Source organism: Prionailurus bengalensis, chromosome B2, assembly GCF_016509475.1.
Source record: "Prionailurus bengalensis isolate Pbe53 chromosome B2, Fcat_Pben_1.1_paternal_pri, whole genome shotgun sequence".
In the NCBI taxonomy this organism is placed as follows: domain Eukaryota; kingdom Metazoa; phylum Chordata; class Mammalia; order Carnivora; family Felidae; genus Prionailurus; species Prionailurus bengalensis.
Window position 1 is genome coordinate 102784164 of NC_057349.1, and position 22911 is coordinate 102807074.

Below are 22911 nucleotides of genomic sequence, written 5' to 3' on the forward strand. Positions count from 1 at the left end.
AGATGATTTTCCTCATCCTAAAACATTCTATTAGACACCACTGTGTTAGTTTCAGGCAGTGAGAGAGAAAAGCAACGTTTCGTCACTATTAAAAGCATTCCACAATGGATAGAGAGTTGAACACCACGACCAAATTTTCCAAATGCGCTTCTAAAATTACTTACGTAATTGCCAGCCTATAGACAAATCTACCCCAGCCCAGAGATATTTCACAGGAAAAACTGGGCAGGCATCATCAGAGAATGCATAGCTTTCCAGCTGCATCAAAGTTGCACACGCAATTTTGGAAATGGGGTGGAAACCACTTTAATGTTCCAATTGTCATACATTTAGGAGCAATCTAATGCAAATATCTACTACCTAGATGATCAAAAGGAAAAGAAGGAGGAGGTAAATGAAATTTAAGTAGGCCGTATTTGAAGAGATAATTTCTTAAATAGGAAACAAAGTAGCAAATATTCATTTTGTTCTTAAAATGCTGCAAAAGTGAACTTTGAAAAAGTTAGTGACCTTTCCTATACATTCAGGAAGTAAAAAAAAATTATAAAGCATTTTTCTTCTTTTGGCAATACTTTTTCAAGTATAAAAATACATAAGTTATTAGGCTCTTGAGAGATGTGCTTTATGAGTATGTTGAAAGGGGAGAAAATGTTCTTAAAGTTCTTAGGGAACATAATTTTTATATGATGATTGCAAATGGAGGGGGGCTAATTTGAGATTAAAAAAATTAAATCTTTCAGGAAATGCACTTTTGGAAGACTTTACTACATTCTACTTTAAAGTTTGCCAGAAAGCCCAAGAAGTCAAAAAGCTATCAAACAGCGTTGTCCGATTCAGTTTCTTTTCATGTACAAAAATCCATAAACTGCACTTCTGCAAAATTAGTCTGCATTTGCCCCTCTATAGTGCTCTTTCTGACTAGTAAAATTTACTACCAGTGCTCACCATCAGCTGTGGCCTCAGTCCCGCGAGGATTTGATATTCGAGCATGTGCCCTTTTCTCGATGCCAAGGGAGTGAGTGGTGCGGCTTCCATTTGGAAATTTCTTCCATTACCATTTAGTGTGTTTTTCCCTTCAGCCTAATTTTCCTTTTATACCTTATAAATCTTCTATCTTCTAAGTATTTTGGATCTTTATCTTCTTTGTGCCCTGCCTTTTAAATTTCCTTCTGCACACTAATGAGTCACTTCTTTTCAATATTCTCTCATAGCTTATGTCCCAATGTAAAGGTTCTCAGATGCCAGTCCTCTAACTGTGCCAAGAGAAAATGAGAAAAATAAAGACTGTGCAATGATCATATATGCACATGGGATAGTACAAGACAGTTGACCTGTAACCAGTAGACTTGTATGACCTTATGACTTCCTAGCGAAGCTTTGCAAAAATGCCCTTCATTCTACTGCTCCCTCCTACAATGAATTAAAATGCGTTGGCGAATGTGATTTTGTTTTCAGAAGCCCCAACAGATCAGTTTTTGATACCAATTTATACATAGTGTTTACCGTTAAGTTTGCTATGTTTTATTGTGGCACGTAAATGCTGGAAATGAATACAGATCACCCTTATGTTCTCATAGGAGCTGGCCGGCCAAGGTAGTTAGAAAGAGAGCTATTCAGAATTCGGCTAAATACCAGGCATTTTCAAAGAAGGTGCTAGTGGTCACAGACAGAGCGTTTTCCAAGCTGTCCACCTATATAATATAAGCGCAACAGGAAACAGAGCAGTGTTATGGCCTGAAGCAATGAAGACAGCCTGGCCCAATTTAAATAAGAGTTTTGGCCAAGGTCCAAGGACAGAAGGCGGGTTTGTAAATGGTTACAGGCTCTGTAAATATTAAATAAGGTCTGCCCCAAAGTATGCCTGTGTACCCAGGGTAAACCAAGGCTAGTTTTGGTAGTTCTGAAAGACAGGCTACGGGCTGGACTTTCGGGCTCCTGCCCCCTTCAGAGCCCGGGCTGAAACCCAGGCTCCCCTTTCAGGCTAGTCAGCTTTCAGAGGACTTGAGTTTTGACTTGCTCTTGGAGATTTCCAGGGCCGAGAAGACTGTGGATTAAATGCTATCTTCTCTGTTCTGTCCTCCTTGTTCTTATCTTCATTATGCGTCTGTCACCTGAATGTCCAGCCAACCTTCCCAATCTCGTCTCTCTCCCCCAAGCCCTTTCCTTGTGTTTGCTCCCGAGAGTCTCCTCCTTCTAGTTACCTCTATTTTTTATCCGCCCCCCCCCCCCCCCATTTCTCAGCCCTTTCTCCAATTTCTTCTCGAGCCTGCATCCAGACCTACCCTTTCTGGATTATTCTTCCCACATAGATCTTATCATTTCCTATCCTGTCTTCTGTCCACCAGGGCATGACAGTGGGGCGGCTTTTCACGGCCCCGTCCATTACGCTAACTCCCTCAGGGTCAGCTCCTCTGAACCGCCCCAAGATCTAAGCCTAGACTCTTGGGGTTCTAAATATGGAGGGAACCTGAGAGCTTCTCCAGCCCATGACCCTTTTATTCATCTGAGGATACTAAGGCACAGGGAGGGCAGGAGGCTGCCTGCAGAGGATAGTCCTTGCCCCTCTGTAGCATTGTATGCATGTGTGTGCACATGAATGTGTAAGCACAGTTGCATTTTAATCAGATTTCTGTCCATATCGTTGGTGATTTTTATTTTTATTTTTATTTTTATTTTTTTTTATTTTTAAAAAAAAATTTTTTTTTTTCAACGTTTTTATTTTATTTTTGGGACAGAGAGAGACAGAGCATGAACGGGGGTGGGGCAGAGAGAGAGGGAGACACAGAATCGGAAACAGGCTCCAGGCTCTGAGCCATCAGCCCAGAGCCCGACGCGGGGCTCGAACTCCCGGACCGCGAGATCGTGACCTGGCTGAAGTCGGACGCCTAACCGACTGCGCCACCCAGGCGCCCCCGTTGGTGATTTTTATTGTTGTTGTTGTTTAACCCAATAAATGATTCCAATGGTAGAGATTTCAGGCTGGAAAGAGGTTAGCAGGGATCCTAATAAGGCCATTGGAAAAGTATTTTAGAGTACTCATGCAGGCAATGCTTACTGAGTACTTCTACACTTGCCGCTGTTTTAAGCACCAAAAAGACAAGGTAAATACAATACTTTGAGTAGCTCAGTTCTAGTGGGGCCAGGAAATACGTACATAATTACAGCGTACTAGGGTAAATGCGGAGTTAGAGCCATGTAGGGATGTTTCAGCAGCACAGAGGCGAGGACTCTGGCTCTTCTGGAAAGACAGGGAGAGGCCAGGCCAGGCAGAGGGAACAGACCGGGATGTGTATGTGGGAATGCATGTGTACACCTGTGCATGTGTGTGTGCGCGCGTGTGTGTGTGTGTGCGCGTGTGCGTGAGGGAGGGAGTGAGGAAGGGCAAGAGAAAGAAGAGAAAAAGAGAGAAATGTAAAAATTCAAGTTTGAAGATGCAACGAAGCTGGAGGCTTGGCTAGAGACTTGCATGGGCCAGGTCAAGACGCACAACGAAGGAAGCAAATAGCGACCATCTACCGTGTGCCAGGGGCTGTGTGAGGAGCTTTAAATTTATGAAAACATGGAATCATCACAACCCCTTGAGGTGGGTATTATTATCATCATGTATCTATAAGCAAAGGCACTGAGACCAAGAGAGGTTCAATAACTCGCCCAAGGGTGGGTGCGTTGCTGGCCTGGACCCAAGTTCTGCCCCAAGGTTCTTACACAAACGCTCTGTCACTTAGCTGTCTCTTTACCTCTCTAGTGCTGTCTGGTTGGAGCCCCGTATGGGAGGCTCATGCGCCAAAGCGAGGACCAAGAGGAAGTCTGTCCCAGGCAGGCAGGCAGGCAGGCAGGCAGGCAGTCCCTTTGCACCCAGCTTCATGGAAGGCTGGATCCTCAGTGAGAAGAAGGCCTTTGCTGCAGCTCCGATTCTAGCTCAGTGGTCCTTAGCCCCAACTGCACAGTGGAATCATCAAGGAAATTCCTGCCTGGGCCTCACCCCTCGGATTCTCATTTAATGGGGGCTCAACATGAGTTTTTGAAAGGTCTTCAGGTGATTCTCATGGGCAGCCAGGGTTGCTGGAAACCACTGCTTGGATGCAGGGTCTGTCAGGGCTCAGGGTCGGTCTCCTTACATAAGCCCTGTATGCATTCCCCTTTCTCCTTGGCCTCTGCCAATCGCTTTCTTTTCCTCGGGCCTCCTGAATTTCTGTGTGCATTCGGGTCCCCTTTAAGATGATCTGCAGTCCAGACCACTCCAACATGCGTGCTCACTTTCATCTGGGTTAACCACCTGGCTGTAACAGCACCAGCGACGTACAGGGGGAGAAAGCTCAGAGACCCGGTGGGGGTCACATCCACGTCTGAACGCGGGGACATATTAATTTTCTGTTTAAGTGACTGCTAGATTGGGGGTGGGGACAGGCTGGGTGGGGCATGAGAGATCAGAACTCAAGACGAGAGAACACCATGAGCTCTTTCTTCAGAGCCACCCCAGAAACCCAGGGGCTGTGGTGGCCCAGCTCTTCCCAGATGCTCTTCCTACAGAGTGGCTGCAAATGTCCCCTATCCCCTCCTATTCCTTCACTCATTCACAGCGTTACAGATTCTAGATTAGACCACGACACAGATGCCAACCTGAGAGAAAGCCTATTTCATACATTTGATTTTTTTATTTTTCTTAGATGTCAGAAAAGTTAAGTCAGGTGAGAAAACAGATGGATGATCTGGGGGGGAGACATGTGCCCCAGAGTCAGGGGGAGCACGACCACAGCACTCCCCAGGGACGGAAAAACCAAGAAATGGATAGGATGCCAAGGGCAACGAGAGGCAGCAGGGCACTGTTTATGAGGTAATGCACACCAGTAACCCATGGACCCCGAGCTGGGCCAGATGGGTCAGATGCCAGAAAACCTGACCTGCTTACACGTTCTCCTGGTACACCTTGCTCATGCTGAGCCCTCTGTGCGTCCACCTTCCCCCCATACCCCTTACTTTGCCCTTGTTCTCCCCTATCTGGAATGATCTCCCCCAGATATCCTGGAGGTTCACTCATCTACCTCCTCCATGTCTTTATTCAGATGCCATCTTCTCCTTATTTCTCATCGAAAACCAACATTATATCCCTTCTCTGCTTCGTTTGTCTCCACATCGGTCATGATTAGTCTAGCATACGATACGTTAAAATCGCTTATCGTGAGGGCAGAGACGTGTGCCTTTGCTTTATCTACAGCACCTAGAATAGAGCTGACATAGTCAGTGTCTAGGGTCTATTGGTTGAATGTATGATTGAATCCTGCCCTGCGCTGTGACTGCCGGAGTAGCTGTCTGTCTACGAACCTCTAAGAGGAGAACTGCTCTGTATGCCCCTCGTCCCTCTCACGATACCTCACACACAAAAGGTCACCTGCACCTGCTGTATTGAACTGAACTGGGCATTCACTTGAAACCCTTCGGTTCCTCCTTAACGGGCCAGTTTGTTTTGTTGTTGGCCACTGTGATGCACTGGCCTTATTATATGGTTTTGGCACTGACTCACTCACTCACTCGAAAATACAATCCAAGGAATTTATGGCAATTTAAAAGCCTCCTTTAGTTCAAGAGGAGGTCGCTGTAGCAAATTCATTTCATTTGCATAATCCAAGTACTTAAAATCACTCTGGACACTTTCATGGAGTAAGACATGGGGGCATTTTTTATATTGAGGTCCACACGTTTCTGGCCTCATTTTTGGTGCTTTTAATGATAATAATTACAAAAATGGTATTTACGGAGTGCCAAAAGTCCTGGTCTTTTTATGAAGAACTATTTTTGGAGAGAATATCATTCTTTAATATTTTGCCGTCTCAATCGGATTATTCAGAAAACATAGTAGATTCTGCTGCAGAATTGTTACCAAAGTATTTTTCCTCCTAAATGGATATGTGGATATGACAATATAATGCATCATAGCAATCTGATTTCAGCGACTTTCTGGATAATGGCTGTATCCAAAGTAGAAACTGGAGAATGATCTCTTCTTCAGGAAGCTATCTGGAAAAGATATTTTCTCTCTTAATGAAAACCATTCCCATTTCTCCCTTTCTTCTCACACATACCATTTATAATTTCAAAGTACCAAAGTAACAGCATGCTGGTTTTAACTCTTGGATATGAGAAAATTATCATTGGCTATGAGAAACTCACTTCTTTTTTGTTAAAGTGGTAAGAGAAATGCACACCTATGGATGTCTCAGAGATAAGACTGTCTGTCGTCCTAGGTTAAAAATCTTGGGTATCTCATTGCTGAAGTGCCATCTACCAGGTTTTGGGCTTTGTAGTGCTCCATAAACATCCGCTAAATTGATGTACTAAGCAAATATTTAGTTGGTCATACCAGAGAGTGAAACATGAAAGGGTGGGCAAGAAATAAGACTTTTTCCAGCTGACCACTCAAAATCCCCAAGTTGTGTCTCTCCTATAGTCCGAGTGGATGTTCTAAGGAAAGGAGAAGTGAGAGAGGTAAGTCCCTCTGTCCCAAGTGCTAATGAGGCAGGCATTGTTGGCAAGCCACTCTGTTCCTCAACTTGACTTCCTTTCCTTGTCTGTTTTTTTTTATTCGATTCTTCTATGCCTATGGCATCTCTCCCACTTTTCTTATTTCCCGCAGCTTATGACTCCCTTTGGCATCCAACACTGTGTCCTCTTGGTGGCACTGACTATAAAAAGGTAGTCAGTGAATCTTTGAAGGAAAAGGCATTTTTAGACTTCCTTAAAGCTCCCAAATAATAAACACACAGCACAGATGCACTCAGCTACCATCACGTTCTTCCTCTGGACCAGGTATTGTGATAGACGCTCTACACACTTTATACCTAATCTTAAAAGTACCACTGATAATTTATAGATGAGAAAATGGAGGCTCAGAGAGCTGGGTATCTTGCCTAAAGTCACACTAGTAGTAAATGGCAGTAAAAGAAAGACAGCCAACATCCACATCTAATTCCTAAGCTCATTGTATGTCCAAATGTACATTCTTTCATTTGACAAGTACCTATCAAGCATCTATTATAATCCAGAGCAGGTACTACGTATTGGGGACAGGATAGTCATTGACTTCACAAAATGAAGGGCATATTGCCTCCAGCTATTGAACTTAAGAAATTATTCTTTTCACAAATCCACCTTTCAGACTTTCCTTTCTTCTCCAAAAAGGGGGACTTGTACAGTAGCAGCACAGTTAGAAGTAGAAGGTATTTGGGTTAGTCTGATCTTGTCTGTAATTGCTGTTAGAGCAATGGCTGCTTAAAATGATGGAATGTTGGAGAGGGCCAAAGGTCTTGACATTGGGAGAGGTCAGATGAACTTCAAAACAGAAGCCAGGGTTAGGAGATACTGGGTTGGAATAAGCAAGTAACCATTTAGGGACATCCTTTACATACTCAAACTTCTTTCCTAGCCTTCCCCCCCACCACCCCACCTGCCCCGTGCATATGAGGTCATATGGCTGAAAATAGCACAATTCACAGTCCCTCCGTGATCCATCTATGTGGCTTTTCTGGTAAACATCCAGAGTAGGTATTTAAAGGAAACCTTCCTGCCGGCTCCACACTTGGAACGTAGAGCCAGGCTGTGCAGGCCACCAAAGATGGCAGTAGGAGGAAGACTCTCCCAGGAGCAATACCATCCAGCCCAATAGGAACAGTTTTGCCCCACTGCCTGGATCTTCTCCCACTATTCTCTCAAAAGCACACCTTTTGTCTCTGCTGCAGTGATCGAAACTTTTAGTTTCCAATTATCCCCGAGCTTTGGTGTTGAACAACCAGGCCATCTTGAATGAATTAACGTAACAGCTTATGGTGGCCACTCTTGGCCAAATGCGGTTGAGGAAGCTGAAGAAGGTAGGAAAAGGAGTTGGAAAAGTTTGTGAAGAGCTTAGGATTTAAAACTCTTTCCAATGGCATGGGTCATAAAGGGGAAAAAATGGGCAAGGAAGGCAGTGTAGGCCTCTGTAGGCCATTTCATCTTTTGGGTAACTCAGCACAAGTAATTCCATTTATCTTTTTTTTTTTTTTAATTTTTTTTTTCAACGTTTATTTATTTTTGGGACAGAGAGAGACAGAGCATGAACGGGGGAGGGGCAGAGAGAGAGGGAGACACAGAATCGGAAACAGGCTCCAGGCTCTGAGCCATCAGCCCAGAGCCTGACGCGGGGCTTGAACTCCCGGACCGCGAGATCGTGACCTGGCTGAAGTCGGACGCTTAACCGACTGCGCCACCCAGGCGCCCCCCATTTATCTTTAAGTCCGATCTCTATGGGTAAATATAGAAGATGTCCAATAAATTGAAGTTGAATTTAATTGTCGAATTCAGAATGAAGGATACAAGATTCCTATCCATCTAAAGATTCAAATACCATTGCTTATTTGATATACCTTAGATTCTCAACACCATGCTAGGTTCTCCTTTGTGGAACTTGGACCTGTTGCAGAATCCGTATCCTGTTCTTTTGACTTTATGTGTCTCTATAACTTTTCAGAACTTTATTTATATGTCATCTTCAACCTGTAAGGCAGTATGTAGCATTAACAAGAACACTTCTGGGAGTCAAGAGACCAACTGGGTTTTTGATCATACTGGTAATAAGTGACAGGATTGGAATCCACATTTGATCCTGAAGTCCAAACATGTCCAAATAGCTCATTCATCGTTCGTTGACATCTACTAAATGCCAGGTACCAGATACGTGAGCATGGAAAATCATTTGGACTTTCTGGATCTTAGTTTCTTTTTTTCGTAAAATGTGAGGACTAGACAAGACCAGAGTTTTGCAAGTGATGGATACAAACGACTGGTTATGCTAGAGATGACTGTAAGTGATGCACAGACATAGCCTGAAGTAACACCCAACCACCTGAAGAAAGAGTTATTTCCTTCTAAATCCTTTTTTTTTCATCCTCCTATTTATTCAAGGAGAAAAGTCTCAGCATGATGCTGCAATGTCTTTAATCTCTCCCAACCACATTCTAATACATACCAGAAGAAAGACGTGGCTATCAATTTCAGAGTTTGGGCAATACGAGGCTAGAATTTAAATTTTTTTTTTCAACGTTTTTTATTTATTTTTGGGACAGAGAGAGACAGAGCATGAACGGGGGAGGGGCAGAGAGAGAGGGAGACACAGAATCGGAAACAGGCTCCAGGCTCCGAGCCATCAGCCCAGAGCCTGACGCGGGGCTCGAACTCACGGACCGCGAGATCGTGACCTGGCTGAAGTCGGACGCTTAACCGACTGCGCCACCCAGGCGCCCCAAACAAGACTAGAATTTAATAACATTACTTTGTTCTGTCTGTGTATTTATGATTAATTTCAATTTGTGGAAAGTGATACTGGTTTTCCATTTATAACAGTGATGTAAAGATTCTTTTATAAAAAATACATTTAAGGTAAAAAAAAAAAAAAGTTTATTTAAATGGTATACTATAGAGTGGTGAGCCCGTCTGGCTAGTCGTGAAGGTAGTATATGATTGGCTGAAATCCGAGACGCATTAGAGGTTTGAGTTGAATTAGAAAGTCTCCAAGGTCTGCCTACTCTTGCTTGTTATAATGGTCTAAAATTCCTGTGTAAAACCAACGCAGATTTGGAAAGCACTGGACACTGCGGATTCCATCGCATTCTCGCCTTGGCTATGTATCTAACACAGGGCACTGATAAACACGTTCACATCTGCTCCAAGGGCGTATGGAGGAGCACCCTGGAAGGTGGAGAACAACGAGGAGTACTGAAAGGGGTGCCCTGGGGCTGAGCCCCCAGAGTGAAGTTCGACTCTTCTGTGAAAAACGGCGAGTTTGCTATTTCCCAAACGGGAACCTGTCCAGGGCAGAGGTGAAGGCACAGGGTTGAGAGCCTGGTAGCTCTTTGCATGTACTAGCTGTGTGATTTTTAGCAAGTTACTTAGTGTCTCTGCTTCAATTTCCTCCTCTTTAAAATGGAGAAAAGTGCCCACACGGTTGTTAAAAGGATTAAGACAAAACGAGCAACAATGTCTGAAATGGATCAAATAATAGATGGCCGCTGTTATTTTTATTCATACGGGAACCAAAATGGGATTCTGAAAATACATGACGTACATGATTCTAACATCAGAAGGACAGGGAACTGGGCATCAGGCTTTACTACCTCATCAAGATGTACTCGTCTACTTTACCACTGGAAGCCCGTGTCTCTTCCTGCCTCCCCAGGCTCAAAGAATCTCCATTTACCCGCAAACCAAGGACAGAAACCTGGGATCATTCCCAGCTGATTCTTTTTTCTCCCTTTTCACCCAAGGATTAAAATGTAATCATAGCACTGCCATGGATGGCTAAAAACAGCCCGTGTATTAACTGAAAATTTTTATCATGTAAATATAGATACTAAACTTGTTCTGCAGCGTATCAGTAAATCAGCGATGGAGAAGTTATTTTTCAGATCTCAAAATTCCATGCAATATTTATAGCCTCTGAATATATTTAAAGCTAAGCATACCCCGGATAAGAAGAAGTTCCATAAGGGGAGAAATAAATATGCTAAATGTGTGCAGTATATCTGTCCTACGAGGCCCGAGCGTGCTTTATGCAGTGCTGAGAGTTTGTGAGTGAGGGCTAAGCTGCATTTCCCTGGTTGTCCTTTTTAACTATAAAGGAAGGTGATAAATTATAAATGTGCACCAGCCACCCAAGGATGACAGTTTTAATTTTCATTTTAACAATATGTACAATACCAAATGCATGAAACTCAGTTGGAATGTACGAAGGAAGCAGAGGATATTGGGAAGGCGAAGCTGGCAAGGTGAGTGTGACCTTCCCGCCCATTAGCCCCTGTCCCGCAGCCACTGGTTACAGACTTCAGGTGCTCCTAGAGCCGGGCCCTGCTGCTTTGCCACCCCTGTGCTCTCCCTGAGATGATCCTTCACCTGCCGCTTTGTACGCAGGCTTGTCATGCTAATGACTGCCAGAATATTCTGTTGGCTCTCAGATCCTTACATTATCTGAATAAAACGAATACTTCCCTGCTTCATTTTTTATTCCACGTTTTTAATCTTCATTATCTACAGCCAGTTTTCTGAAATGTTCATGGTATTTCTGGGTTTCTGTGCTGTCTCCCCTTTCTCTCTCATAACGTAATGCCCTCCCCTTTAATGTTCCAGGTCCTGCACGTCAACTGGAATACCATCAGAAAGAAATGCCGTCGACCTTTCATTAGAGCCCATGCCATGTGGAAACGCTGGGTGTGGGTGGTCATGTGGCAGCACACGTGTCCTGGGAGAGGGGGGGCGGGGGTGGGGCAGTAACTGGTAGTGGCCGAGGATAATGCAAGCCTTGGGAGGCAAACAGAATGTCAACGTGGCCATTTCTGAAAAACGTTTGTCAAGATGAATAAATGATATCACTGAGAAGTCTGATAAATTTTTTTGCCCTTACAGGTGAAACCACATCAGAGTAAATGCCATTACAGAAAAGTCTTCTCTATAATAAAACTATCTCAAAGTCTCATACGAGGAGCTAAAATAATGGCACTGAGTGATCTAGTCTTATGAACTAGAATCATCCCAAGTCAAGGCTTGCCTAGATGGCTATCCATTTATAGGAGACTAGGAAGGGGGAGGGAAGAGGGCTGCACAGAACAGCATCATTTCCTCTGGATTGTTTTTAGGTAAAAGTTATTCTTTCACCTCACTCATCACTTCCCCTGCCTCATTATCACAGATTCCTCCCCTAAATGTATTCTCAGAGAAAGACTCTTGGGCTTCTGGAGTCAGAAGAGAAGCAGGAGATGGACAGTGGCCACTGGGAGCCATGCAGGGACTTAAACAGTGCAGACTAAGTGTGTAAGTTACCGAGATCGCTCTTCTCCCTGTACTAATTATTTTTAAAAAAAAATTTTCATGGTTATTTATTCGAGAGAGAGAGCAAGAGCGAGAGCGAGCGGGGGAGAGGTGGAGAGAGAATCCCAAGCAGGCTCTGCACTGTCAGCGCAGAGCCCGACATGGGGCTCAATATCACAAACCGTGAGATGGTGACCTGAGCCGAAATCGAGACTCAGATGCTCAACCGACTGAGCCACCCAGGCGCCCCCTCCTTGCACTAATTCTAGAGCAGCTGTCAGTCAGTACACCTGTCTCATCCGTTTCTTCATACAAGGAACATCATTTTAGTAGCTGCTGAAAGGTGGCTAAAAAGTCAAAACTAGATATGCGGTCTTGGGCAAGTTGCTTAACAGTTCTACGCCTTAGTCTCCTCATCCTTAATGGTGGCATAATAACAGGACCTACTTAATAAGACTGTTGTAACCACTAAGGAGTCAATACCCATAAAGTGCACAGAACAGCACCCGGCAGAGAATAATCCGTACATCAATGTCTGATGGAACGATCCTGACTATCATTGTTACCACACATACGTTGTATTCCGTGGGAGGTCACTGTGGATAGTCATCGCCTCGCTCCTCTTCTAGATTTGTGTTTCTCTTAGGAACTGTTTCCACGTCCGAGGCAGAATAGGAGGGGATTCGGTATTCGGGGTCGTTGCTGTTCCAATGTCAGAGTTTGGCAGGCAATGCGAATGCACTCGGGGTGTTCCCAGAGGCAGTGGGTTCACTACCCTCAGCTCTGTAGCCTGAGCCGACTGGCGCATAACTGCCCCTGACAGATTGGATGATTCGAGTGTCAGGAAAACTGCTGTCCTGTATCTTGAGGCTGAAAGACATTCACTCTGTTCTGGCCTACACAAAGACAAGCGTGCCGTGCTCCCAAACACTGGCGAAGTCCAAGAGCGGACTTCAGGCCACTTTTGGGTGACCTAAGCCCAATACATTTAATGGAGTCATTAGATTACTAACATGATTTCCCACCACTCACTGATCGAAGACTGAAAGTGCACAAATAAAATTACAGCCTGACAAAGGCCTTCTTTCTTACATCACAAAGAAAGAAATCCGTTTCAGCTTTGGGACTGTCTTTGAAAAAATCAGCCATAAGGACTGAACACCGAACTCTCCGGAAGTTCCTACGGTCTGACCAAACATGACCATTTAATGATGGGAAAAATCCCTGAGCAGAAGACAGCCCTCACTTCAATGCATCTACAGTGTACAAGTGGAGACTGAACGTGGCAGGCCCAGAAAGTCCACGGAACACTTTAAACATGTTCTAACCCCTGCTAGGGGGAACACACAAAGCCTTTGGCATCGGGTAGACTTGGGTACAAATCTTAGCCTGGGCTTTTACTAGCTGTGTGACCTGACCCACATTTCAGAGTGGTGTCAAAAGAATCAGAAGAATTCAGAAGAATCAAATGAGCAACCTTTGAATTCCTCCTACGACAGTGCCTGACATGTAACAGTAAATCTGAATGTCCCTGGCTCACCACTCCGTTGTTCGTCGAGGCCTGAAGAGTGGGAGCCTCTAGCAGGTGAAATCTCACCTGTGCCCGTGTGGTCCGTGCCCTTCACACATGCTCAGCTGATGCTCATGGACATTACCGTCCCTGCTCACCTCTTCCCCACCCCTCAGAGCAGCTCCTCTGCTCTCCAGCGGTTTTTGTCACTGACTTACCCTTCCCTTTTTGGCACCCCTCACTGTTTACACCCTGAGAATCTTGGCTTTGAAACTGATCTCGTACCTTTCATACTAGAACTATGTTCTAGTTCTCGCATTCTGTCTGTGTTCCTTCAAGTTCTAGACCCAGCGTTTGGTTTTGTACTTCTAGGTTGTTTCTGAGAGCACATTCCAGTCCTGGCTCCCACACGGCCCAAAGACTGTCTCACTCAAACAAAACAAAACAGTACGACACAAAACAACACTTCCTATGGACCTTTTGCCATCTTTTCAGGAAGAGGGTTTGTTTGTAATGGAAGATTCTTTCTCAAAATGGCTTAGTGTGCTTCTGGTTTCATCTCCAGTGTTATTTATGGTGGTCCCAGCAGTAGGCCTGGGCTACGTGGACCCTGGTTTAAGGCAAGGATGAGATGAAATGACAATGTTAGGTTTGGAAAGGCACGCTCCCAAATCAGAGGATAGGAAACATAATGCTCACATGGAGACCCAGATCCTGCTTGATTAGAGGAGGAAACGAGAGAGTGGCCAGGGTGGCTTATACGGATAAAACAACCACTGCCCAAATAGTAGAGGGTGAATGGGAGGGGCCTGGGTTCCCTTTGTCATAGCAAAGATATCCTCCTTCGTCCCAGTGCAGGACATCATCATTTCAGAATGGTTTGAGGTCAGAGCCAATAAAAGCATCACCTCTAGAGTAATTTGAATTTTTAGTTCAAATACCATAAAGCCATTTTTCTAGGCCGTATAAATTCTCAGGTCAGCAGGAGTTTAGTATCTGGGGTATATCACCACCCCAAAATTACATGTAAAAAAGTACAACACACACACACACACAAAGTTCAGTTTTTATCAAGTATTCAAAGGTAGTCCCAAATGAGTTCAAGCATGCTTCAAAATCCTGGTACTTCTGAACCCTCCAATATCAAACAGAGACAGGCTTAAAATATAGTTCTCCTTTGCTGGTTAGAGGGCCAGGTTGGCTAAAACAGGAGACTTCTCATGCCAGGAGGATGTTTCAGCCCTGCTGAGTCTCCACGAATTTGGAATAATCTGGTACAGTGGGCCTAGGTTACCTTTGGAGACTAGAATTTATATTCTATAGGGAGTGGGCAATGGCTAATTATTATTATTAGTTTTTTGGCTGCCATCAAGCACTCTCATTGAAAACCAGCCTTTAGCTCCTTGTTGTGAGCTAAATAGAATTAATTTAACAATAACTCCAATACAATGAGCTGCTATGGATGTCCCTGCACATCACGGGACTCGCGCAGATCTAGATGCCACACAGCCGATGTCCACACAATTAACATAAAAACACCAGTCAGTTCCATTCGGCTCCAGGTGTTTCAGGGCACAGCATGACTGTTGTTCCCCGTTTGCCTTCTTAACGTTTTCTAAGACAGCAAATCTCATAAGCAAATGTACATAGGCCTAGGTGCCCTCCTGACTGCGTACGTCAAAATAAGTGTTTACTTTTTATATCAGAAATTATACAAGGGGCCTTTACAGACTAGAGAACCTGGGGAACGCTGGGACCTGTATGGAGGACCGGAGCAGAAAGTCCATTTCATGTTGACTCAGGAAGCGTTTTATAAAGAATACGGGGGTTAACAACCATTCGGATTTGCTAGAAGAAGGCAAGGAGGCTTGCATTCTACTGTTTATAGTGCACTACAAAAAAAAAAAAAAAAAAAAAAAAGACCCACAGGAGGAGGTAATACCTGAGTGTAGGAGGTGTATTCAGTGTTACATTAAAATCCTGGAAGAAAGCATTGCCATTTGTGGTCAGATTTATTTATTCCTCATAAGCATGGAGGAAAAAGTACCCAGAAGGGACAATCAAGGTGTCTTCTGTGAATTACACTGGAAAACTTGTGTTCGGGATATTTTCAAAGCTCAAAGTATTTTGCTTGTTTTTGAAAGTGGAGATTCTAGTGCAACCGGGAAGATAAACATCCTTAACAGGTTTTCATCTTGCATTTTTTACTGGTTTTTTTTTCTTTTTTTAAGCAGAAAACACATATTCTCTTGCCCTTGTAAATTCTAAATGACCATTTTTCAAGTCATTCAAATGAAGGCTGAGGTGGATGGCACGAAGCTCCTAAAAAGGTTGATGATGAGGCATAGGCCTTACAAATTAGCCATGCCGAGGTAGGATTTTTTGGTACGGTTTATTTTGGGTACTATAATTTGACCCACAGAATAGCTACCTGAAACCATGTAATAAAAACCCTTTCCAAAATGGGGTTCCACTGTATTGGTTTTAAGATCAGATGTCAGTGCTCTTTGATCTTTGTTGCTCAGATGTTCTCATTATGTGTCGCAGAATTCAGCAGGTGTTTGGTTGTTTATCCAGTAAAGGGGAAGGTGAGCTGGGATTAAATTGTTATGACATAGCTTTGTTTTAGCCCTGCTGAGTCTCACTGAATTTGGAATAATCGTGTTGCTGCAATAGCAATTTTGCTAAGTACAATAGGACACAGAAAAGCTTGGCTCACAAACTAATGGACTGCAGCTACCATCTGTGGGATTGAAACGAAATGCCTCCAAAAGAAATACTCATGAATGTAACCGGCCATCTTGTTGATTAGCTTTCTGGTGGACAGGATTCCAGTCGCCTAAATGAACCAGCACAACCTCTCTCTGGAAGCCAATAAGTAGATGAATAACCATTTGCCCCCGAATAAGCATTTGCCCAATAAATTCCAATATACTCAAAGCCCCTTTGAAAGGAGACTCTTATAATCAAATTATGTAGAATGCAGAAAATTATATCAACACTTTGCAAACTGTAAATTAAAACAGAAAAACATAAGTTCTTGTGCCAGTGTGTATAAGGTCATTCTGTTCCAATTCAACACATTCCGCTCTACTCTTATATCCTACTGTCTGTGGCTGGGTTAATTGTAAGCTGGCAAGTTCAGATTTATGTTGCTTAATTTATTCAGGAGAAAACTTTGGTCTCACTGTCAACATTAGCACACAAGTTTCCATTTTTAAAGAAAAAGAATCGGTCTCCGCAAGTGCCTAATTGTGTTTCTCTCACTATATGTATCTGTGTGGCACACATCACTCTAAGACTTCATGGACTGTTATTAGCACACCTACAGTCTCTATTTCTTTACTTAGAACTCCAGAATTTTAAGGTTTTTGAAAAAAATTAAAACATTTTTAATTCTTTTCTTAATGTTTCTTTTGAGAGAAAGAGAGAGAGAAAGAGAGAGAGAGAGAGAGAGAGCGCACACACGAGCAGGGGAGGGAAAAGAAAGAGGGGGACAGAGGGTCCAAAGCATGGTCTACACTGACAGCAGCAAGCCCAGTGGAGGGCTTGAACTCATGAACCGTGAGATCATGACCTAAGCCGAAGTCGGATGGTTAACCAACTGAGCTACCCAGGCGCCCCCAGAATTTTAAGTTTTTAAGGACATCATTCTTCACTAAAGTCCAGTTAAAGTCGACATTTTAGATACTGGAAAAGAATTCTGTTAACTACGTGAGCTAAGGAAAAAATGATTTTTAGAAAGAAGGTAGCACTTGGAACTCCCAAACAACTTACAGATTTACTTTCCTCAACTTTCTTCTCAGAATTTCCATCTTGCAACCCAAGGAAGTCCAGAGACTGAAATGGATTTTTCTGAGACTTGGTCAGGTGAGAAGGGTTAGCACTAGTTCATTTCCTCACCTCTACACACTTTCTTCCTGTGGCCCAACTCCCCAATGCAAGTGCAATCTCAAGTGGCTTGCCCCTTGGTCAGTGGGTCCCCATCTCAGCCAGGAGGGATGTAGGGGCTCAGCATCGTGTGGCCTTTGCTGAGAAGTGCTTTGGCCTGTGTTTTGGATTCGGATTCCAAAACTCCTGCCTTGTTTAGATGTATTGGATCTCAGTATTATCAACTGAATCTGCCTGGGAACCTGCCTCGTAATTTCCATGCTCTTTAGTTGGCCCCATATTAGTTCTAGTCTCCCTCAAGCCCTCTCGTTCCATTTTACAAGGAGTAGAAGCCTTGCCTCTGAGCCCCAGCCGATGGTTGAGGTTCTATGCATTTGCTTGCGTATTTCCAGTTGCTCTATTTAACTTGTCCATCAAAACTTATTGCCCAATGTCTATGGTAGTGGTAACATGGTGACTCTCATGGCTATCATTCAAATACTGGGATCTGGCTCCTACTCTAGACTTCCTAAGAGTACTTACAGCTGGTATGTCCCCTCTTGTATGTTCCTTGGTGATGGGGGAGTGCCAGGCCCGGCCCGATTCTGCCCTGCTTCAGTATAGCTAACTAAATAATGTTCAACAGCCTCCCACGAAGTGACGATAGGTTGGAATACTTACGTATTCTATTGGAATTCTGTTGCACTTCCTAATTTTCTAAATGTTGTCTATCTCTGTATTTTCATCAATATACTCATCCTTCCCACCCACCAGTTGAAAACTCTGTCCTCTCTCCATGGCAGGAATTATCTGATGATCATCTTCATATTCATGTTCTCCACTGGGTGGACTCCCATGACATCATATTGATAGAGACCTCAAGCTTTTGTCCTGGACAATATATTCTGTCTTATCTCATTCTTGGTAATTCTGTGCTCAGCCAGATATGATAGAAGGCCAGTACAAAACGTACGTCATTTTCACCTCCGTTCCTTCTTCTTCTCCTTTTTTAAAGTTTATTTATTTATTTTAGGAGAGAGAAAGAGAGTACGAGTAGGAGAGGGGCACAGGGAGGAGAGAGGGAGAATCCCAAGCAGTCTCTGTTGTCAGTGCAGAGCCTGATTTGAGGCTCAAACTCAGCAACTGTGAGATCATGACCTGAGCGAAATCAAGAGTCAGACACTCAGCTGACTGAGCCACCCAGGCACCCCTCACCTCTGTTTCTTCTATTTCAAGTTTCTACGACCCATTTTTCTCCCTGCTTTTTCTTCTATCAGATCAAGGACTCAACTAGAATCAGGCACACTCACTTTATTAATAGCTGCTACTTCCTACTCACGACCATTCTGCAGGCTGAGCGAGATGAGCCATTTTGCCAGTGAGGAAGCTAAGACCTAGAAAGGTCAAGGTTATTTTGCTTTCAGCTGTTCGCTGTTCAGGTCCCAAGAGGGCAACAGTGAGTGGTGGGGAGCTACCTAGGGGACTGAAAGGGACTGAGTGCACACAGGGTCAGGAGGTGCTCAGTGTGAAGTAGAAAGGATCAGAGGGCATTTTAGTTTCTGGGTCAGGCAGCTGGACTGAAGCAAAGGCAAGTCAGCTGCTGGAGGCTTGGATCTTGGACCTTAATCTATTAATGAAGCAGGGTGAGGTGAAGGGCAGGGATGGAAACATATGCATATTAAAGGCTATATCTGGAAAGGCTCATCTCTTGGCTGGCTCTGACCTTTTGCAGTGGACTAGAGAACTCTATGATCAGTTACTGCTTCCTGCCCTGAGGGAGGAGAAGGGAGTGGCCGGCTGCTTATTTTCTGATCCGCTCTTTTGGGATTCAGGACAAATCATCCAATTGGAACTACTTATAAGTGAAAAGAAAAACCAAAAGAAGGGCAAACGGGTAAAATTTGGATGAGGTGTACCACAGCCAGCAAGATGACTTGTAAATGTGACTTGCTTACTACATTTGACTGAAGTGGTTTACAGGGCCCTACAAAATAGGCCACCCTGCCCCACCGCTTGGGCTTCTCTGATTTAGTAGCTATGTCATGCTTCCTCCCTCTGGCCTACTCTATTCTGGGCTACACTGGTCTCCTTTCTGGCGGAAGGCAGCGGTAAGGACACACAAACACTTAGAGTTCTTGTCTCAGAGTATTCGCTGCTAAGGCTTCCTCGTCCTCAGATGCCCTCCACCCATCTGTGGCCAGGGTTTGCTCACTGTGGCTCCTGTCAAACATCATCTCGCGTGAAAAGTCTCCCCTGACTGTGATGCCTAAGAACACACCCTCTTCCTCTCACCCCCTTGGTGCCCACACCCACTGAACTTTGCTTCCTCTCACCAAAGGCAAACGTATGCCCTTGTTACATATATGTTAACTGCCTGCCTCCCTCATCCCCCCCCCCCCCCCCAGAATGACAGCTTCTGGAGGACAGGCCATCTGTTTTGTCCACCGTTGTTGACCCAGCACAGAGGAGGGCCTCCAGAGAGAAGCCGGTGCTTAAGAAGTATTTGTTGAATGAATTTATGCTAATTATTTCATGGAATAATATCTCTCTTGCTTAACACTAATAGATTTGACTTGATTTGTTACGCTTTATTTTATCATGATACTAAATTTTAACAATGCTTTATCTTGTGACTTAATAAAGCATCTCCTTCGTCATCTTCTTTCCAATTTTAAGTGGCCCACAGAGAAGTAAATAGGATATAAATATATATAAGGAATAAAGAAAAAAAAAGAATAGGATTGTAAAGGGAAACTTGTGGTAGCATGGGAAGACAAAATAATTTAGTCTTCTGTTAATCAAGCCAGGGGACTCTCTTCAGCAACCTGAAAAAAAAAAAAAATACAAACCCAAAGCAAAAAAGTATACATACACAAACCTACTATTCTTGCGTTCCATTGGGCCATTGTGGAACAATCTGGGTTTGAATCCAGCTCTTACTACTTAGTCGTGGTGTACTTAGGCCCAGTACGTAATTTGTCAGGCTCTGACTTTCCTCTTTGTGAAATGGACCTCATTCTGGTGTCACCTCCCAGGGTTGGCTCTGCTGGTGAGTAAGTGGGAACAGGGTGCACTGAGGCCCTCAGTCCGGGCCCGGCTCCACGTGCTCAGTCCTGAGAGGGGCCACTCACCCGGGACGGGGGACGCAGGGATCGGGGGTGCCCTTCACGGCCCTGCCACTCCCCAAGCCAACGGCTCCACGAGGCAGCCGGCTCCTCAGCTCTACCCTCAACGCGACAGAGCCCCTGTGAGAAGATGCCGTGTCCATGAAAGGACCCGTTATATCACACACCTGAGTGACCTTATATATTTTTAAAAGGAAAATCTCCCAAACGTGATCCTTTCCAAAGCTCTCTTAAACACGAATCTCAAGTACTAACCTGGGCTTGGGCTTGGGCCTGGTGTGAAATGTGAAGATGAACACACCCCACGTTTATAGATTGAACTGGAAACAGTGCTTCCTCGTAGAGCTCCTACAACCCCCCAACCTAATTTGCTGTGCTTTACCCTGGTGCACCAACAGGGACGGCCTGTGTAAATGAACGAGCGGGGCTGGGTGGACAATACTGTAAATAACAGCCACCAGGAAAAAAAAAAATCCTGGGGAAAATTAATTTTCAACAGTGGAACAGAGCAGGGAGAACAGCACTGGGCTTTTCCTGCTTGTGATTTATAGCATGTCCCCTCTTAACTCACAATAATGAATCACTGGCTTTTCCTCCCGGAGTTTATCCTTTCTCTGAGTTTCATTCTGCATATATGTACATGCAAGGGCAGGAACTGTTTTTCCATTTGGAATTCCTCTATGGGATGCTTTCATTTCCTACCTCTTTCCCACATTAACAAAAAGTGTTCAAAAGGAACTTAACCCAAGAGAATTTCTTCCCCGCCCTGCTCATTCCTGTTTCTTCAGCATTCACAGCTGAGTTTCATTAAGAGGCACATTTCTAACAACTCAACGAGGGCATAAGATTCGTATTCTTTTACAGAACATTTCTATGATTCAAAGGTACATGTCAAACCAGTGATGCGAACCCATTAAGAAAAAAAAAATGATCAAAAGTGGTACGTATTTTGTAGTTCTGGTATTTAAGTTGTAAAAATCTGGATTTACCAGGTCTTAGTGCAACCGTCTTACTAATGTAGTCATGTGACGTGCTTTTTAATAATATACTCATCTGGAAGGCCATCAACTCTTAGGTAGTTTCCATTTGTTATTTGCACCCTCACTGGCTCAAAGCTAGCCTCTTCTTAAGAGATCTCCTTGTTGCTAAATCTGGTGGTTACGCTCCTCAGTACCTTGCTTATTTCACACCTCCACAGCATCTGACACCTACTTCCCCTTCTTCTGGAAACGTTTTATCCTGCTGGTCATCATGATACCTCCACTCTTCACATTTTCCCACCACCTCTGTGGCTGTTCTTTCTCGGTGTCCCTTGAGGTCCTCCCATCTGTATCTTGTATATGGCTTTTCCTCAGGTCTCTGTTCTCGGTCACTCTCTTCAGCCTGCTTCAGCCACCTGCCCTATGTCTATGGCTGCTGCAATGACCATGTTAGCGACATCTTCATTTAAGCTTTCTTTCCTGAACTCAAAGCTATTTATTCAACACTTACGGGCCTTTGGTGTTTAGACAACACAGGCACTTCCATCTTAACATGCCCCGGAGCAACGCATCTGTCTTCTGCCTCCACCTTCTCCTTCTGCATTGCTTCCTTTGCTCACTACCATGACGATCCATCCCGTTGTCCAAGCGAGGATATGGGTACCGTTCTACATTTCCAAGTGTGATACTTTGTATCCTCCTGCGAAGACCTGCAGACCACTGTTGCGCACTACCCTGTTCACTGTCTTGACTTCCTAACCGGTCTTCCTGCCCCCTGTTATGTTCCCGTCCAATCCATTCTTCACTGTGCACCAACACTGGTCTTTCTAATATACAAATCTGATCTTGATACTCAAATCGAAAATCTGATCGGACACTCAAAACCTCAATAGCTTCTCATTACCTTCAGGATAATGTCCAAAGTCCAAAGACCGGTTCATATGGCCTTAATGGGCTGGTCCCTCTTGCCTTGTTAGCCGTCCCTCTTTCTTCCTGACACTTTTCCTTTCCTTTCCCCCATACGTAGTCTCATGAGTTCAGTCTTTCTGAAAATCTTTCAGTCCTCTGCCTGGTATGCTCTTGTCCCCGTATATTTATTACTCTTCCCTCACCTGGTTAGCTCCTGTGCCTCCGTCAGCTATCAGTGCAGCGTCACTTCCTCCAGGCTGCCTTCATGGATTGAAGTGCCCTGCTGCACAATCTCTACTGTGTGAACCTCCCCATCATGCCTTGTCCTACTTCCCTTTAACTGCCTGAGGACTCGCAAGCCATGTCAGCTTTGTGTGCCCAGGGGCGGTGTCTGACCTGTCTTGTGTAGTACATAACACATAGTAGGTACTCAAACACATTTGTGGAAACATTAATAAAAGAGGGAATAAAATCCAGTTGTCAAGTTCTAATTGATTTTAGAGCATGTCTGCCTATCAGAAAGTATGAACAACAGAAACGTTACTATCTTTAGACAAAAGTTGGAAGAATACCCATCTTAAAATTAAAACAACAACAATACCCAATAGTTCCTGGGTTATCTACTGTGGACGGGCACTGTGAAAAGTGCTTCACGTGTGCAGTCATTTTGTTCACACAGTGATCTGTG

The 22911-nt window shown here is 44.2% G+C and overlaps 1 protein-coding gene across 1 annotated transcript in view; it reads right to left on the reverse strand.

Annotated features, from left to right (window-relative positions):
* Positions 1 to 22911, reverse strand: part of HS3ST5 (heparan sulfate-glucosamine 3-sulfotransferase 5) — a 153128-nt gene that overhangs the window by 64806 nt on the left and 65411 nt on the right. The gene's annotated exons all lie outside the window — the stretch shown is intronic.